The following is an 11,178-nucleotide window of genomic DNA, read 5'->3' as shown; positions in this document are numbered from 1 at the left end:
TGTACAGCAGAGAAATGTTAAGTCTTGCAAGTTGTGCAATGAGCAAGTGCAAAGGCCTGTGCTTAAATCCAGCTCCCAAACCAGTGGGGGAAGACAAGGGTGTGGTACAGGCCCCAGTTATGCTTCTGGCTATTCTCCTCTCCCAGTGTTGCTGTTTTCACTGCAATCAGACCCAAGGCTGTGCAGCTCTGCTACATCTGAGCTGATCTTGCACATGGGAGGGGGGAGCAGTGCACTGTCAGTGCAATTCACCTTGGCAAAATATTATGAATGGTCCAGTTGGTTCCTGCAGATTGTGTGGTTCCCCAGGAGCTTGTGCAGGTCGTCAGCCCTGCTGTTCTAAAGCTGTGCAGGGGCTGCCAGGCACTTTGTGCTTCCCTGGAAAGCAGCTGTGGGCTGTGGAACCACAGGACAAGGGGGCAGCTGTAGGGGGATAGAATATAAGAAAATAAAGGTAGTGTAGAAAGTAATCTTACCCCTAAGGAGTTGCAGCTGGGCCAATTATCAAAGATTAGGAACAGGCCTGACTTTAACAGGCCACAGCTGTAACCAATGAGAAGAAGAGTGCTATAAAAGAGTGGGGTGGCTGGTTGAGGAGGGAACTGGAGTCAGGTGGCTGCTTTGTGAAGAAGAAAGGGTCAGTGCTCTGAAGAGCTGCCTATGAGAACCACCAAGAAGGTATGAATGAAACCTTTGTGATTAGGAGATAACAGTATGGAGCCCCTGTGATAAGATGACAACAGGCAGCTTTCTTTAGCCCTAGGCCTGCCAAGAGAAAAGAGATCTTACTGTTCCAGACCCCTCTGATTACTGGCTTTTTGACCATGCATTAGAGGATAATGCTCAGAAAATACACCTAGCACCCAGCTCTGGGAAAAGATTCTCAGACAGGAATAGCAAATTCTTAGAAACTCCAGTTCTAGATGTGGCAATGAGGATATTGACCAAAGGACAGATGTTAATGGATGTGAATGTTGTGCTTTGTCTTCTGAACCCTCAGAAAGTGCCATAGTAGAAAAAAAAGATTCCTGCTTCTTTCTGAGCTGGAACAACACAAATATGTCAAGTCTCCTACAGCCCCCTGGGATCATCAGCCTGTTCAGGAAGTGCTGAATGATAAAAACAAGTGTTTTATTTATAGGAGCCTCTGCTTAATTTTTATTCCAGTATATCAGTGCTGCAAGGTACTCCAGAAGAAGCACCTTGATTTGCTCTAACCTTATTCACACAGAACAAAAATTCCTGGAAAATGCTTTTTTGACAGCTGCACCCAGGGAGACTGGAAAAGGTGAGTGCAGTAATGTTCCAGGAGGAGTAGAGTATTTCTGTGGGAACTGCCTCTGAGGAACATGGAAGGTCTTATCAGCTGTATTGTGCAATCTGAGTGGAGCTTTGTGGTAAAGCCCATGGCCACAGTGCTAAGAGGGGCAGGAACCTTTGGGTTCTTGTCATCAGCTGGTCTAAGCTTCAGGCCTGAATTACACCTTGCTGCTGAAATGACAGCCTGGAGGCCTAGCTAAATCCAACAACTGTGTTCTGCTTTCCCTTTTACAGCTATGGCCTTTTTATTCCCCTTAGAAATTATCTGATGTAAAAAGAGCTGTTGAACCTTTGTAATCTTTGTCTGACCCCTTCATGTGTAGTAAAAGTTTACAATACTGGTAAACATTTGATCACAAAATTGTTTTCAAAGTCTCCTTTGGTTATCACACCCTTAGGAATTATCCTTTGATAACTTTAAGTTTCTTTTCCAAACTGTCTCCAAAACTCAGCCTCCCAGAGCCTCAGTGAGCTGGAGTTCAGTGCCTCAGGGCTGGCACAGAGAGCTCTCACAAAGGCACAGCTGGAGCAAGTGTGATAACTACAACCACACAGCAAGGCACACTGTGGCCATGGAATATCATCCTATTGCAGAGTTTAAATTTCTGCTGAAGAGCCACAGCTTCTGTCAGCCATGAAGGTTATTTCAGCTTGATATGATGCAGGCATATTCATAAACATTTTTGTCCTAACTGGATATCCTTTGAGGAGTTGTTTGTTTTTGTGTTTTTTTTTTTTTTGTTTGGTTGGTTTTTTTCTGTAGTAAAAATGTTTTTAAATGTCATGGAATCTTCGCTTCCTGTTTTGTCTTGTAAAATAAGTCTGGGCATAGTTAACTTTGCCCCTGTTACTACATTATTAACTTAAAACCTACTATGTAGGTGGAGAACAGTTGTATACCCAACTCTGCATTACCCCTTAGAAACAAACAGCTCATTTTTGTTTAAAATGTGTGTGTGCAGGTGTGGAGAGCAGAGACACAGCCCTGTGGGCATGACAGCTGTTACCATGGAATCCCAGACTGGTTTGGGTTGAAAAGGACCTTAGAGCTCATCTCACTCCGTGTCCTGCCATGGCCAGGGCACCTTCCACTAGTCCAGGTTGCTCCAAGCCCTGTCCAATCTGGCCTTGAAGGATTGTTGTGTTACTGAGGCTGTACTCTGCTCCTTGGCTTCTTGAAACCCAGGATTACCCCTCTGAAACCCCACTGCATCAAGCCTGGTCTGTATTTATGTATATTTTAGCATCCAGCCCTGCAAACACAAAGCCATGGACAACTTTGCACACATAAAGCTGGTCTGGCAGATATGTTAGCAATGTACAAACTCACAGCATTTCCCAATGAGTGGGTTGTCTGTTCAGCATTTATCTCAGTCTGTGCCATGTTGGGCACTTAAGATCTAAATTGTCTTAAAAATTGCCATTTCAAAGGTAGATTTGATTTTTCCCTGCCAGAACAAAGTATGTTGGTTATTTTTAATATTACAAGGCTATCTCTTGACTTTTGAGCTCTGATTTTTGCGTGGTTGCAAAGCAACACCTCCTGGCAAGCCGTGGTATTGCTTGTGCAGGGAGAGACCTTCCTTGTGGGATGATACACGACAAAGCAGGAATGCTGTGGAGTGATAGTCACAGGATGGTTTGAGCTAGAAGGGACCTCAAAGCCCATCTCATTCCAGCCGCCTGACACGGGCAGAGACACCTTCCGCTATCCCAGGCTGCTCCATGCCCCATCCAACCTGACCTTTCCAGGGCAACCACAGTTTCTCTGAGAGACTGTTCCCAGACTATACCTGACTATTTAAGCAGAAAACAGAAGCATGAAGGGAAATTCAGAGCAGTTTCAGAAAAATTCCCTAGTGCTTCAAGCATCCCATTCCCTGGGCGCTAAATCAACGTGGGTTTCCTTAGGAGCAACCAAGACTACAACACAGGACAAAGAACAAGGTTACAGTGCCCCCACTCACAGCATTTCACGTGGTTCAAGGTGCTGTTGTGCTGCACTGGCATCCCATGGAATAATGCAACACCCTGGAACAACACGAGGAGTTGGACTGAAAGACAGTAGGTGATGGCTGCAGAAGGCTGAGATGTGACAGAAATGTTCATGTGCTCATAACACAACCGACACAAGTGGCTGTGGAGGGATATTTCTGGAAGGAGACAGTAACATCGCCAATGAAGGTGACAAAAAGATACATGTAATCAATGTTTTTCTGTTCTCCTTTCCAGATTCGTTGATGTAGCACTAAAGAAATTCTTTTGTGTCCAGCAGTAAACAACAGTGTTAAAAGTAGTCAAAGCTTGGCATCTTAGTATCTAGTTTGGCCAGGCAAGGCTGTAACCTGGTGTTGAGAGAACTGACAGGTAATATTAGAATATTGGGGCTGCTATTACCAAGTACTCGAAAACAGGGTAAACCTCAGATAGGGAGTGCTGCTTTGGCCGCCCTAATCGCGCTCAGCCACGAGTCCGGTGCTCGTCTGTCCGTGCCGGCCCACGCCGGTGATGCTGTCCCAGTTCTCGGTAGCCCTGCCCGGGCCAGCTGGGATTCCTGCACACGTCCCGCCCGGCCCAGGGCTCATCGGGAGCACCTGAGGACGGCCCGAGGTGACCGCCTCGACTAGCCAGCCCCTCACGGTTCCGGCCTGAGGCGCTGCGGGTCCGGCCGTGTGCGCTGTGCCCAGACCCTCACGGGCACGGCCCGAGGTCGCCTCACGCCTTCCCGCCCTAAACCCGCCCGCGCGCCGCCGCAGGCCACGCCCACGCGCCAGACCACACCCACGCAGCATTAGCCCACGCAGCATTAGACCACGCCCACTCCCCTCAGACTCCCCCGCCCATGTCCCAAGACCCCGCCCGCGTCCCTACGCCCTCGCTTTCCATCAGGCCCCGCCCACACGCTTTAAAATCCGCCCACGCCCCTCAGACCCCTCCTGTGCTTCTGCAGCTCTCGGCCACGCCCCGTCACCCACCCACACCGCTCAGGCCCCGCCCCCAGTTTAAAGGCCTCCGCAGCCGGCGCGCTGCCGGAGGTGACGTTGTGGGTCCGGCGCGGGGCGGAGCCGGCCAGGGACGCAGAGCTGAGGGAGCGGGCTGCGCAGGTACCGGGGAGACGGGGGTACAGGCTGCGCGGGGAGCGCGGGGGTACGGGGCGCTCAGGGAGCGGGGAGCGCGGGGCTAGGGCTGTGCAGGGAACGAGGAGCGCGAGGTACGGGCTGAGCGGGGAGCGCAGGGAGCTCCGTGTCTGAGTGACGGAGTGCTGAGGGAATGATGCCCCAGGAACGCGCTGCTCGGGGACACGGGGTGCTCAGGGAATGCGGTATGCAGGTAACCGGAGCGCTCGGGGAATGGCGGTGCTGAGGGACACGGGGTGCTCGGGAATGGGGTGCCCGGCTTTCAGGGTGCTCAGGACACTGCGCTCCTGTTTGCAGGCGCGGAGCCCTCACGCTTGTATATTTGATATAAAAAAAAAGGGACTTTTTCCAGTTTAAGAGAGCGGTCAGAGCCGCCGCCGAGGTGCTGGCGGTGGCTGTTGGGAGGCAGGTGAGCAGTCCCACGGTGTTATCGCTGCTCTCCGGGCAGCAGGAAGCGTTTCAGGCAATCGCCAGCCATCCTGGAGCAAATCCCGCCGGAGCTCAGCCTCTGGTGTCTATCCTAATCTTGTCTGGGGGCTGTTGACAACAACAAAGACCAGCACAGGCTCCGATGGTTTTGTGCCCTCTCCGGTAAAAAAAAAGAAGTGTAGGAGTTTTGATGCTTCTCTCAGCTGGCAGAAGTTTGGGAGAGTGGCTGGGATGAGTTCAGTGGATGTTTCATTTGGGCTATGTGGCTTAGCCCAGAGAAGTGCAGCTCTTAAGTTAATGAGGGAAGGCAGGAACTGTAGTGCCAGGACAAGGGGAATGGCTTCCCACTGCCAGAGGGCAGGGTTAGATGGGATATTGGGAAGGAATTCCTCCCTGTGAAGGTGGTGAGGGTCTGGCACAGGCTGCCCAGAGAAGTGTGGCTACTCCAGCCCTGGAAGTGTCCAAGGCCAGGTTGAACAGGGCTTAGAGCAACCTGGGATAGTGGAAGGTGTCCTTGCCTATGGCAGGGAATGGAAAGAGGTGAGCTTTCAAATCCCTTCCAATCCAAACTATTCCTCTTTTCTCCTTGTAGGGAAGGGCACTGCCCGTGGCACAATCTTGTACTGTGCCTCAGTTTTGCTAAATGGATGGCAATTGGGTGTAACACCTGCAAGTGTAGTGCAATGGAAATAAAACCTTTAGATAAAGCAGACAGGAACCTGCCTCCTCTCTCGTTTGAGCTCTGCGGGAATTTTGCTGCTGGAAAGTGCTGAGACCTTGCTGTGGCTTCAGTTGCAGCTGTTCTTTTAACCTGTAGTTTTACTGCTTCAGAGGTAGGTTGTCCTTAGTGTACTGGTCTAATTCTCAAAGCAGAGCAGGAAAATAAAGGTAAATACTTTCTGCATTCACTCCAAGATGGAGTGGAGTCGTGATCTGATTGCTCCAAGGAGGTGTTTGAGCTGTGAAAGGTTGCATTTTTGTGGTAACTCTATGGATCTGGAAGCATGGAATTTTAGAAACAGGTTTGATATTATATTTCTGCTGGAAAAGGGAGCCCTGTGCACCTTTTTTCCATCCCTCTGCTTGTCTGTTTTCCTTGCTCCTCAAGTGCAGGTGTCAGTGGTGGTGTGGTGGGCCGGATTCAGGTGCCAAACCCACTGGCAACTAGCACCATATGGACATTGAATCCATGGAGCTGTGTGCCTGTGCATCCAGCAGGGAGAGGCAGGCCACCCATTAGGCAGTGACAGGGATCAAAACCAGTTAAGCTGCTCCTGAAAGTGTTCCCCGAGGCTACACTTGGCTGGACGGTCCTGGTGTTTGTGGTTTGGCTTTTTGGTGGTGTTTGTTGTTTTGTTTTGGATCTTTTTGGGATGAAAGCTGTGCACTACTCCTTATTTCCAGATGTTCCTAATATCCTCAGCCTCTTCCTTCCACTCTCCCAGCAGAAATATTTTTGTTTCCTGACAGAGTTTCCTTTTGGGTGCTGACCAAACTGGTGCCTGTGAAGGGTTAGAAATACAGAACTGGGGCATTTTTGGAATGGTGTCTGTGGTGATTTTCACTCATAACTGCACAGGAATCATTGCTACAACAGATGTTCTGGTTTAGAGAACAAAAACAGCTTTTGCTAAATGTAAAGATGGGAGTGCTAACAACAAATAAAGAAATCACAGAGAACAGGTGGATAAAGAATTGAAACAGATGTAGGAAAGAAGGAATTACTCTCAGTTGCTCACTTTTGGCCTGATTTGTATGTTAACAGCTGTTTCTCACAGCAGAAAGCTCTCCAAAAAGATAAAAGGTAAGACCATTGGCAAAAATTTATATCAGGTGCATGCAGAGAATTTTTTTAAACATAAGCAGTTTTCTTACCCTCACTAAGACTAGGAACAATTAACCTGGGAAAAAATCACTTTTGTTTATTATGTTATTTTAAAGTCTGTCTTAGTACAGCAGGTCATAGTTAGTGGTAATTAGTGGAGAATAAATGCTTCTCCTTGTAATGTGCAAGACATATATAAGCCTTTGTGACATAGATTAATGGCTTAATTGCAATGTTAAAATACTGCTTCTGGGACATATGCTGAATTTCCAGACCTTGGTGTGGTTTGGCTTTAAATGCTTTTTGCTGTGTGGCTCTTGCCCCTGCCTTGAACCTGCTCTGAAGTGTACACCTCCCATTGTTTACATCTCCTTTCCTGGAAGCATTTTCCTTTAGTTCCCTTATTAAAATTACTTATGCTGACTCTAACTGCTGTCCCTGTAGAATTTTTCTTCACTAGTTCTGATGAAGAAGATTAACTTATTATTTTTTTTTTGTTAGAAATGGCAGCATAAGCTTTAATAAATTACCATATCCAATACTCCAGGTGGGTCTCAGCAGTGCAGAGCTGAAGTTAAATATTGACTTGTGTAGAACTTTGGTCTTGAGCAATCCCTGCTGAAACTGCAGCCAGGAGAAAGGAGTTGTGGCAAAGATAATCACTTTAAACCACCCCCTACCAAACTGAAGCCAATCTGGCTGTGGGGAGTGGTCCCAGAGGAGGCTCAGAAACCCCCCATAGTGTCCCCATGTTCAGGGCTGGGAGCCAGGATGATGTGAGGGGACAGCCACATCTGTACCTGGCGGTGGTGACAGCCCCAGTGTGTCTCTGTGTAGTGAAATGACTGGAATTTGGGGTCTCCTGGTGGTGCCACATCTGGTGGTCTGTTCCAATCTTGCTCTTATTTGTATTTAACCATCCCTGGAGCTGGAGGGAATTGTGTGTGCCAGGAGCCCAGCTGGTAGGAGGTCTCTGCTCTGGGACCATGGCTCCTACTACAGAAGGCTCTTTGTGCTTTATAGACACGTGATCCCTAGAAAAAATAAACATTTCTCATTCTTGCAGAGATTTGCTCTCAGATATGAACTAAGCAATAACTGTTTCAGCACTTTCACTGCTCCATCCATCTTTACTTGTCTTGTGGGCGTTTTTACAAAAGTCTAAAATTTGCTTCCAAACTTCATTGGAAATAGAATTCCTCTGGGACTGACAAGATAAATTTTCTTCTTGGTGATGTGGCACGTATCGTTCTTGACTGCTTTGCTGTGGGGAGCTCAAAAAGCAACATAGAGCTGTATATTAAAGAAAACTAATTTTTCTTTAGCTAAGAGGCTTTATAAGAGGTGGTAGCCATCATAGATTTTATTTGCTTGTGGGGAACAGGGATTTCAAACTAATCAGAAGGTTTTAGTAAAGAAAGAACATCCAGTCATCTATGGTGCTTTAGGTAAAAGAATTTTGCCATCCTTTAATAGTAAAATTTTTGAGCTGTTTATACCTGGGGGAATAAGTTATTTTATATCTGTGGTAAGTCTGTTTTCTGTCAGAATCTGCTTCTAGGAAGATTTTCCTCCTGTGTTATTGGAAGAAGGTTGGCTATGTCAAATGCCAACTTTGTTTACTATAAACTGAGGTTTCGATGGAGGAAGCATTTTGGATGCAGGATTGGATTGATGACTCCTGCTTTTTAACTTGATATTTTTGAAACCATTTCCTTAAGTGTGATGGGTGTGAACTGAAGAACTTGTAGAGCAAAAAGTGGCTCGAGTTTTTAGCATTCCTGTCAAGTTGGTGCACTTTGTGAATGCAGTGTAGCAGTGTGACTCACTGTCAGGTGTGTGTCACGGATGTGTGCCTGTCTGCTGTGACTGAGGTCAAGGTTTAGGCTGAGCTCCAGATGGTGGCCAGAGGATTACTTTGAGAGCTAATTACAAGGCTTCTTTGTGTAAGTCTGAATAGTTACATCACAAAGATATTCTTTAATGATTCATCAGGCAGTTTAGTAGGGAAATATCCCACACGTTTTTAACTTTCTGTTGAGGTGTGTTTTGCCCTTAGCCTGCCTGGCTCGTGTTGAATGTACCCCAGCACTTGCAGGCTGTTTTAATGGGCATTCATTGCTGACTCTGCCCGTGGGATCTCTGGCATCTCTGAACTCTGGATGTCTCTTTCGCTCTGCATGTGTGGCCTACATTTCTTCTCACATCCACCTCCAGAACAAGCGAGCTGCAGTGGTGTGGGCTGTGAGCAAAGGCCTCTGCCTCTGGTTTATTCAGGCGTGGCCTCCCTTGAGTGAGCAGAGGCTATTTTTGAAATTCCCTCGGGGAGAAGGTGGTCAGGAATCCAACCTTGGAGCTGAGCAGAGGGGAGTGCAGCAGTGTCAGCTTTGGTCACTGTGCTGGGTCAGCTGCTGCTGGTGGTTCTGTCACAGAAGATCCTGTCTCCTGCAGAAGGGTGGTAGCGAGGTCACCCGACAGCAAAATGCTGAGAAAACATTCATTTGACTCCATTGGTTTGTTGCTGTTGCCAGGAAACACTTTGTCCACATTTCAGAGACTTGTGAGTTTTGGTTGCTTCTATCTTAGCTCAACAGATTTGCCCTACAACTCATGGATAGAGGGCATTGTCTCCAGCATCCTCCAGATCAGTGTGCCAGCCTGTCTTGTGAGGTTCCATTGTCACTCTTAGCTGGTGCCACTACAGTTGTGACCTCTGGCCTGTGGCAGGATGGTTCAGTGCTGAGGGGGATGAAATTTCCTTGCAATGTTATCCTTCCCTGTGTCTGGGCTACTCAGGTATCCCTCAAAGAGGAGTTTCCCACTGATGCTGTGTACCCAGTGCTGCTGCTGCTGCCTTCAGGTCAGCCTGACACCTCCATGTTGGTGGAGGAAAGAGAGTGCTGGGCTCTCATGGTAGTGGTGCCATGGACCTCAGCAGGTGGCAGATGGATGGCTGTTTTCATGGAGTCATTTGTTTTCTACCTGTTTTCCTTACAACCTGGACACTGGAGTTCACCATGTTGCTTGGCAGCATTGGGACACCATTTTGGGAATAAGAATGTTTAGCAGTTGCTTTAGCTGTAGGGTTGCTGGAAGGACTCCTGTCCCTGGGCACAGGTCAGTGTGTCATACACCTGACACAGAGCACTGTGACCTCCCTGGTTCCCTTACAAACAGAGCTCTTCTTTAATGGGTTATTTACATTCCCCAAGGCACAGTGTCCTGTAGTTTCAATGTTTGTGTCTGTCTGTACTGGGAGGAAATGCTGCTGCTGGTTAACTGATTTAGTGTGTTCTTGTGGGTAAAGGTTCCTCCTGCAGCCTGGTGGGCAGAGCAAGGGTGCTGGCTGTAAGCTATAAGTATTATTTTTGGGTTCTGTCATCCATTGCATGTTCCTGCAGGCAGGAGCTCTCTGGGCAGAGATAATCCAAACTGTTGATGTGCTCTGTGCAGTGCAGTCAAGTTGAGGAGCTCAGTGGGCTGACCAAATGGGCAGTTGACACAGCACATACCTGTGTGGAAGCCTCCTAGTGCTCAGAGCTTAGGGAATGTTGGCACAGTCATTTTTCCCTGTGTCTAGGCCCAGAATGTACCATCTGCAACAGAAAGTCGTCATGATGTCTCTTGAGAGGTAAAAGGATTTGTATGTGTTTTCCTTTGCTATGTCAGGGAATAGCTGACCTTGGGGCCAACTATGAGCTGGCTGCTTTTCTCTATTTCTGAGCACACTGAAGCAGCAAAGATCAGTCCCCAGAATGCATGTGAGATTTAGTCAGGACCCTTTCCAGAATCCAGACTACCTCAAAGTCCCTCTTTGCCTTAATTTCCCAAATAATTCAGTTCTCCTTTAAAAAAATCTAAACCTAAGCTCTGGCTTCCTGGTTCATGGAGTGGGAGGCTATTGTGTGCCTGACCTCAAACTGGCTGCTGCTCAAGATTCTGCAACATGTGATGCCTGGTGTTGCATCAGGTGATGGATGGGGGATTTTGTTGATCCCTCTTGGCCAAGGCATCCTTGAACCTTCTATTTTGAGAGGCCCATATGGTCGCAGGACTGAAGGAAACACAAACTTTAGTGCTGCATCCCATGTGCTGCTTCTGGGAAGCTGTTGACAATTACAAGAGCCCTCACTTCTGCAGACTGTCACTGGAACCAGGAAAGGTGGTGGGAAAGAACCTGCTCAGCCTCTTTGAGCTCAGTGTTTTCTTTGGAGGTCACTTCATACTCCTTCATTTCCCTTCTTCCCCTATAAATCATGCTTTCTCCAAGGTTATTCCCCAAGATTTCATTTCCCTCTTTTTGCTGAAACCTCACATCTCCAAGAAGGTGGTGCTAGACCACACTTATTTTTCCATAACTAGAGGATTAAATCTTCCAGACATTCTTTGAAGCCACTGAGAGAGCAAGGCTATTGCCAGTCACCTGGAGGTATATGAGGGATTCTTAGGGGCTTGTTTGTTCTCTGT

The 11,178-nt window shown here is 47.8% G+C and overlaps 1 protein-coding gene across 1 annotated transcript in view; it reads left to right on the top strand.

The window, feature by feature from the left end:
- Positions 1-4,388: 4,388 nt before the first annotated feature.
- The window catches only part of MAP3K13 (mitogen-activated protein kinase kinase kinase 13), a 69,437-nt gene continuing 62,647 nt past the window's right edge, over positions 4,389-11,178 (top strand). Inside the window, exon 1 of the mRNA XM_066556247.1 lies at positions 4,389-4,424. The gene's annotated coding sequence lies outside the window, so the exon portion shown is untranslated. The remainder of the gene's footprint in view (positions 4,425-11,178) is intronic.

Source organism: Molothrus aeneus, chromosome 10, assembly GCF_037042795.1.
Source record: "Molothrus aeneus isolate 106 chromosome 10, BPBGC_Maene_1.0, whole genome shotgun sequence".
In the NCBI taxonomy this organism is placed as follows: domain Eukaryota; kingdom Metazoa; phylum Chordata; class Aves; order Passeriformes; family Icteridae; genus Molothrus; species Molothrus aeneus.
This window is presented reverse-complemented; position numbering and strand designations above follow the sequence as displayed.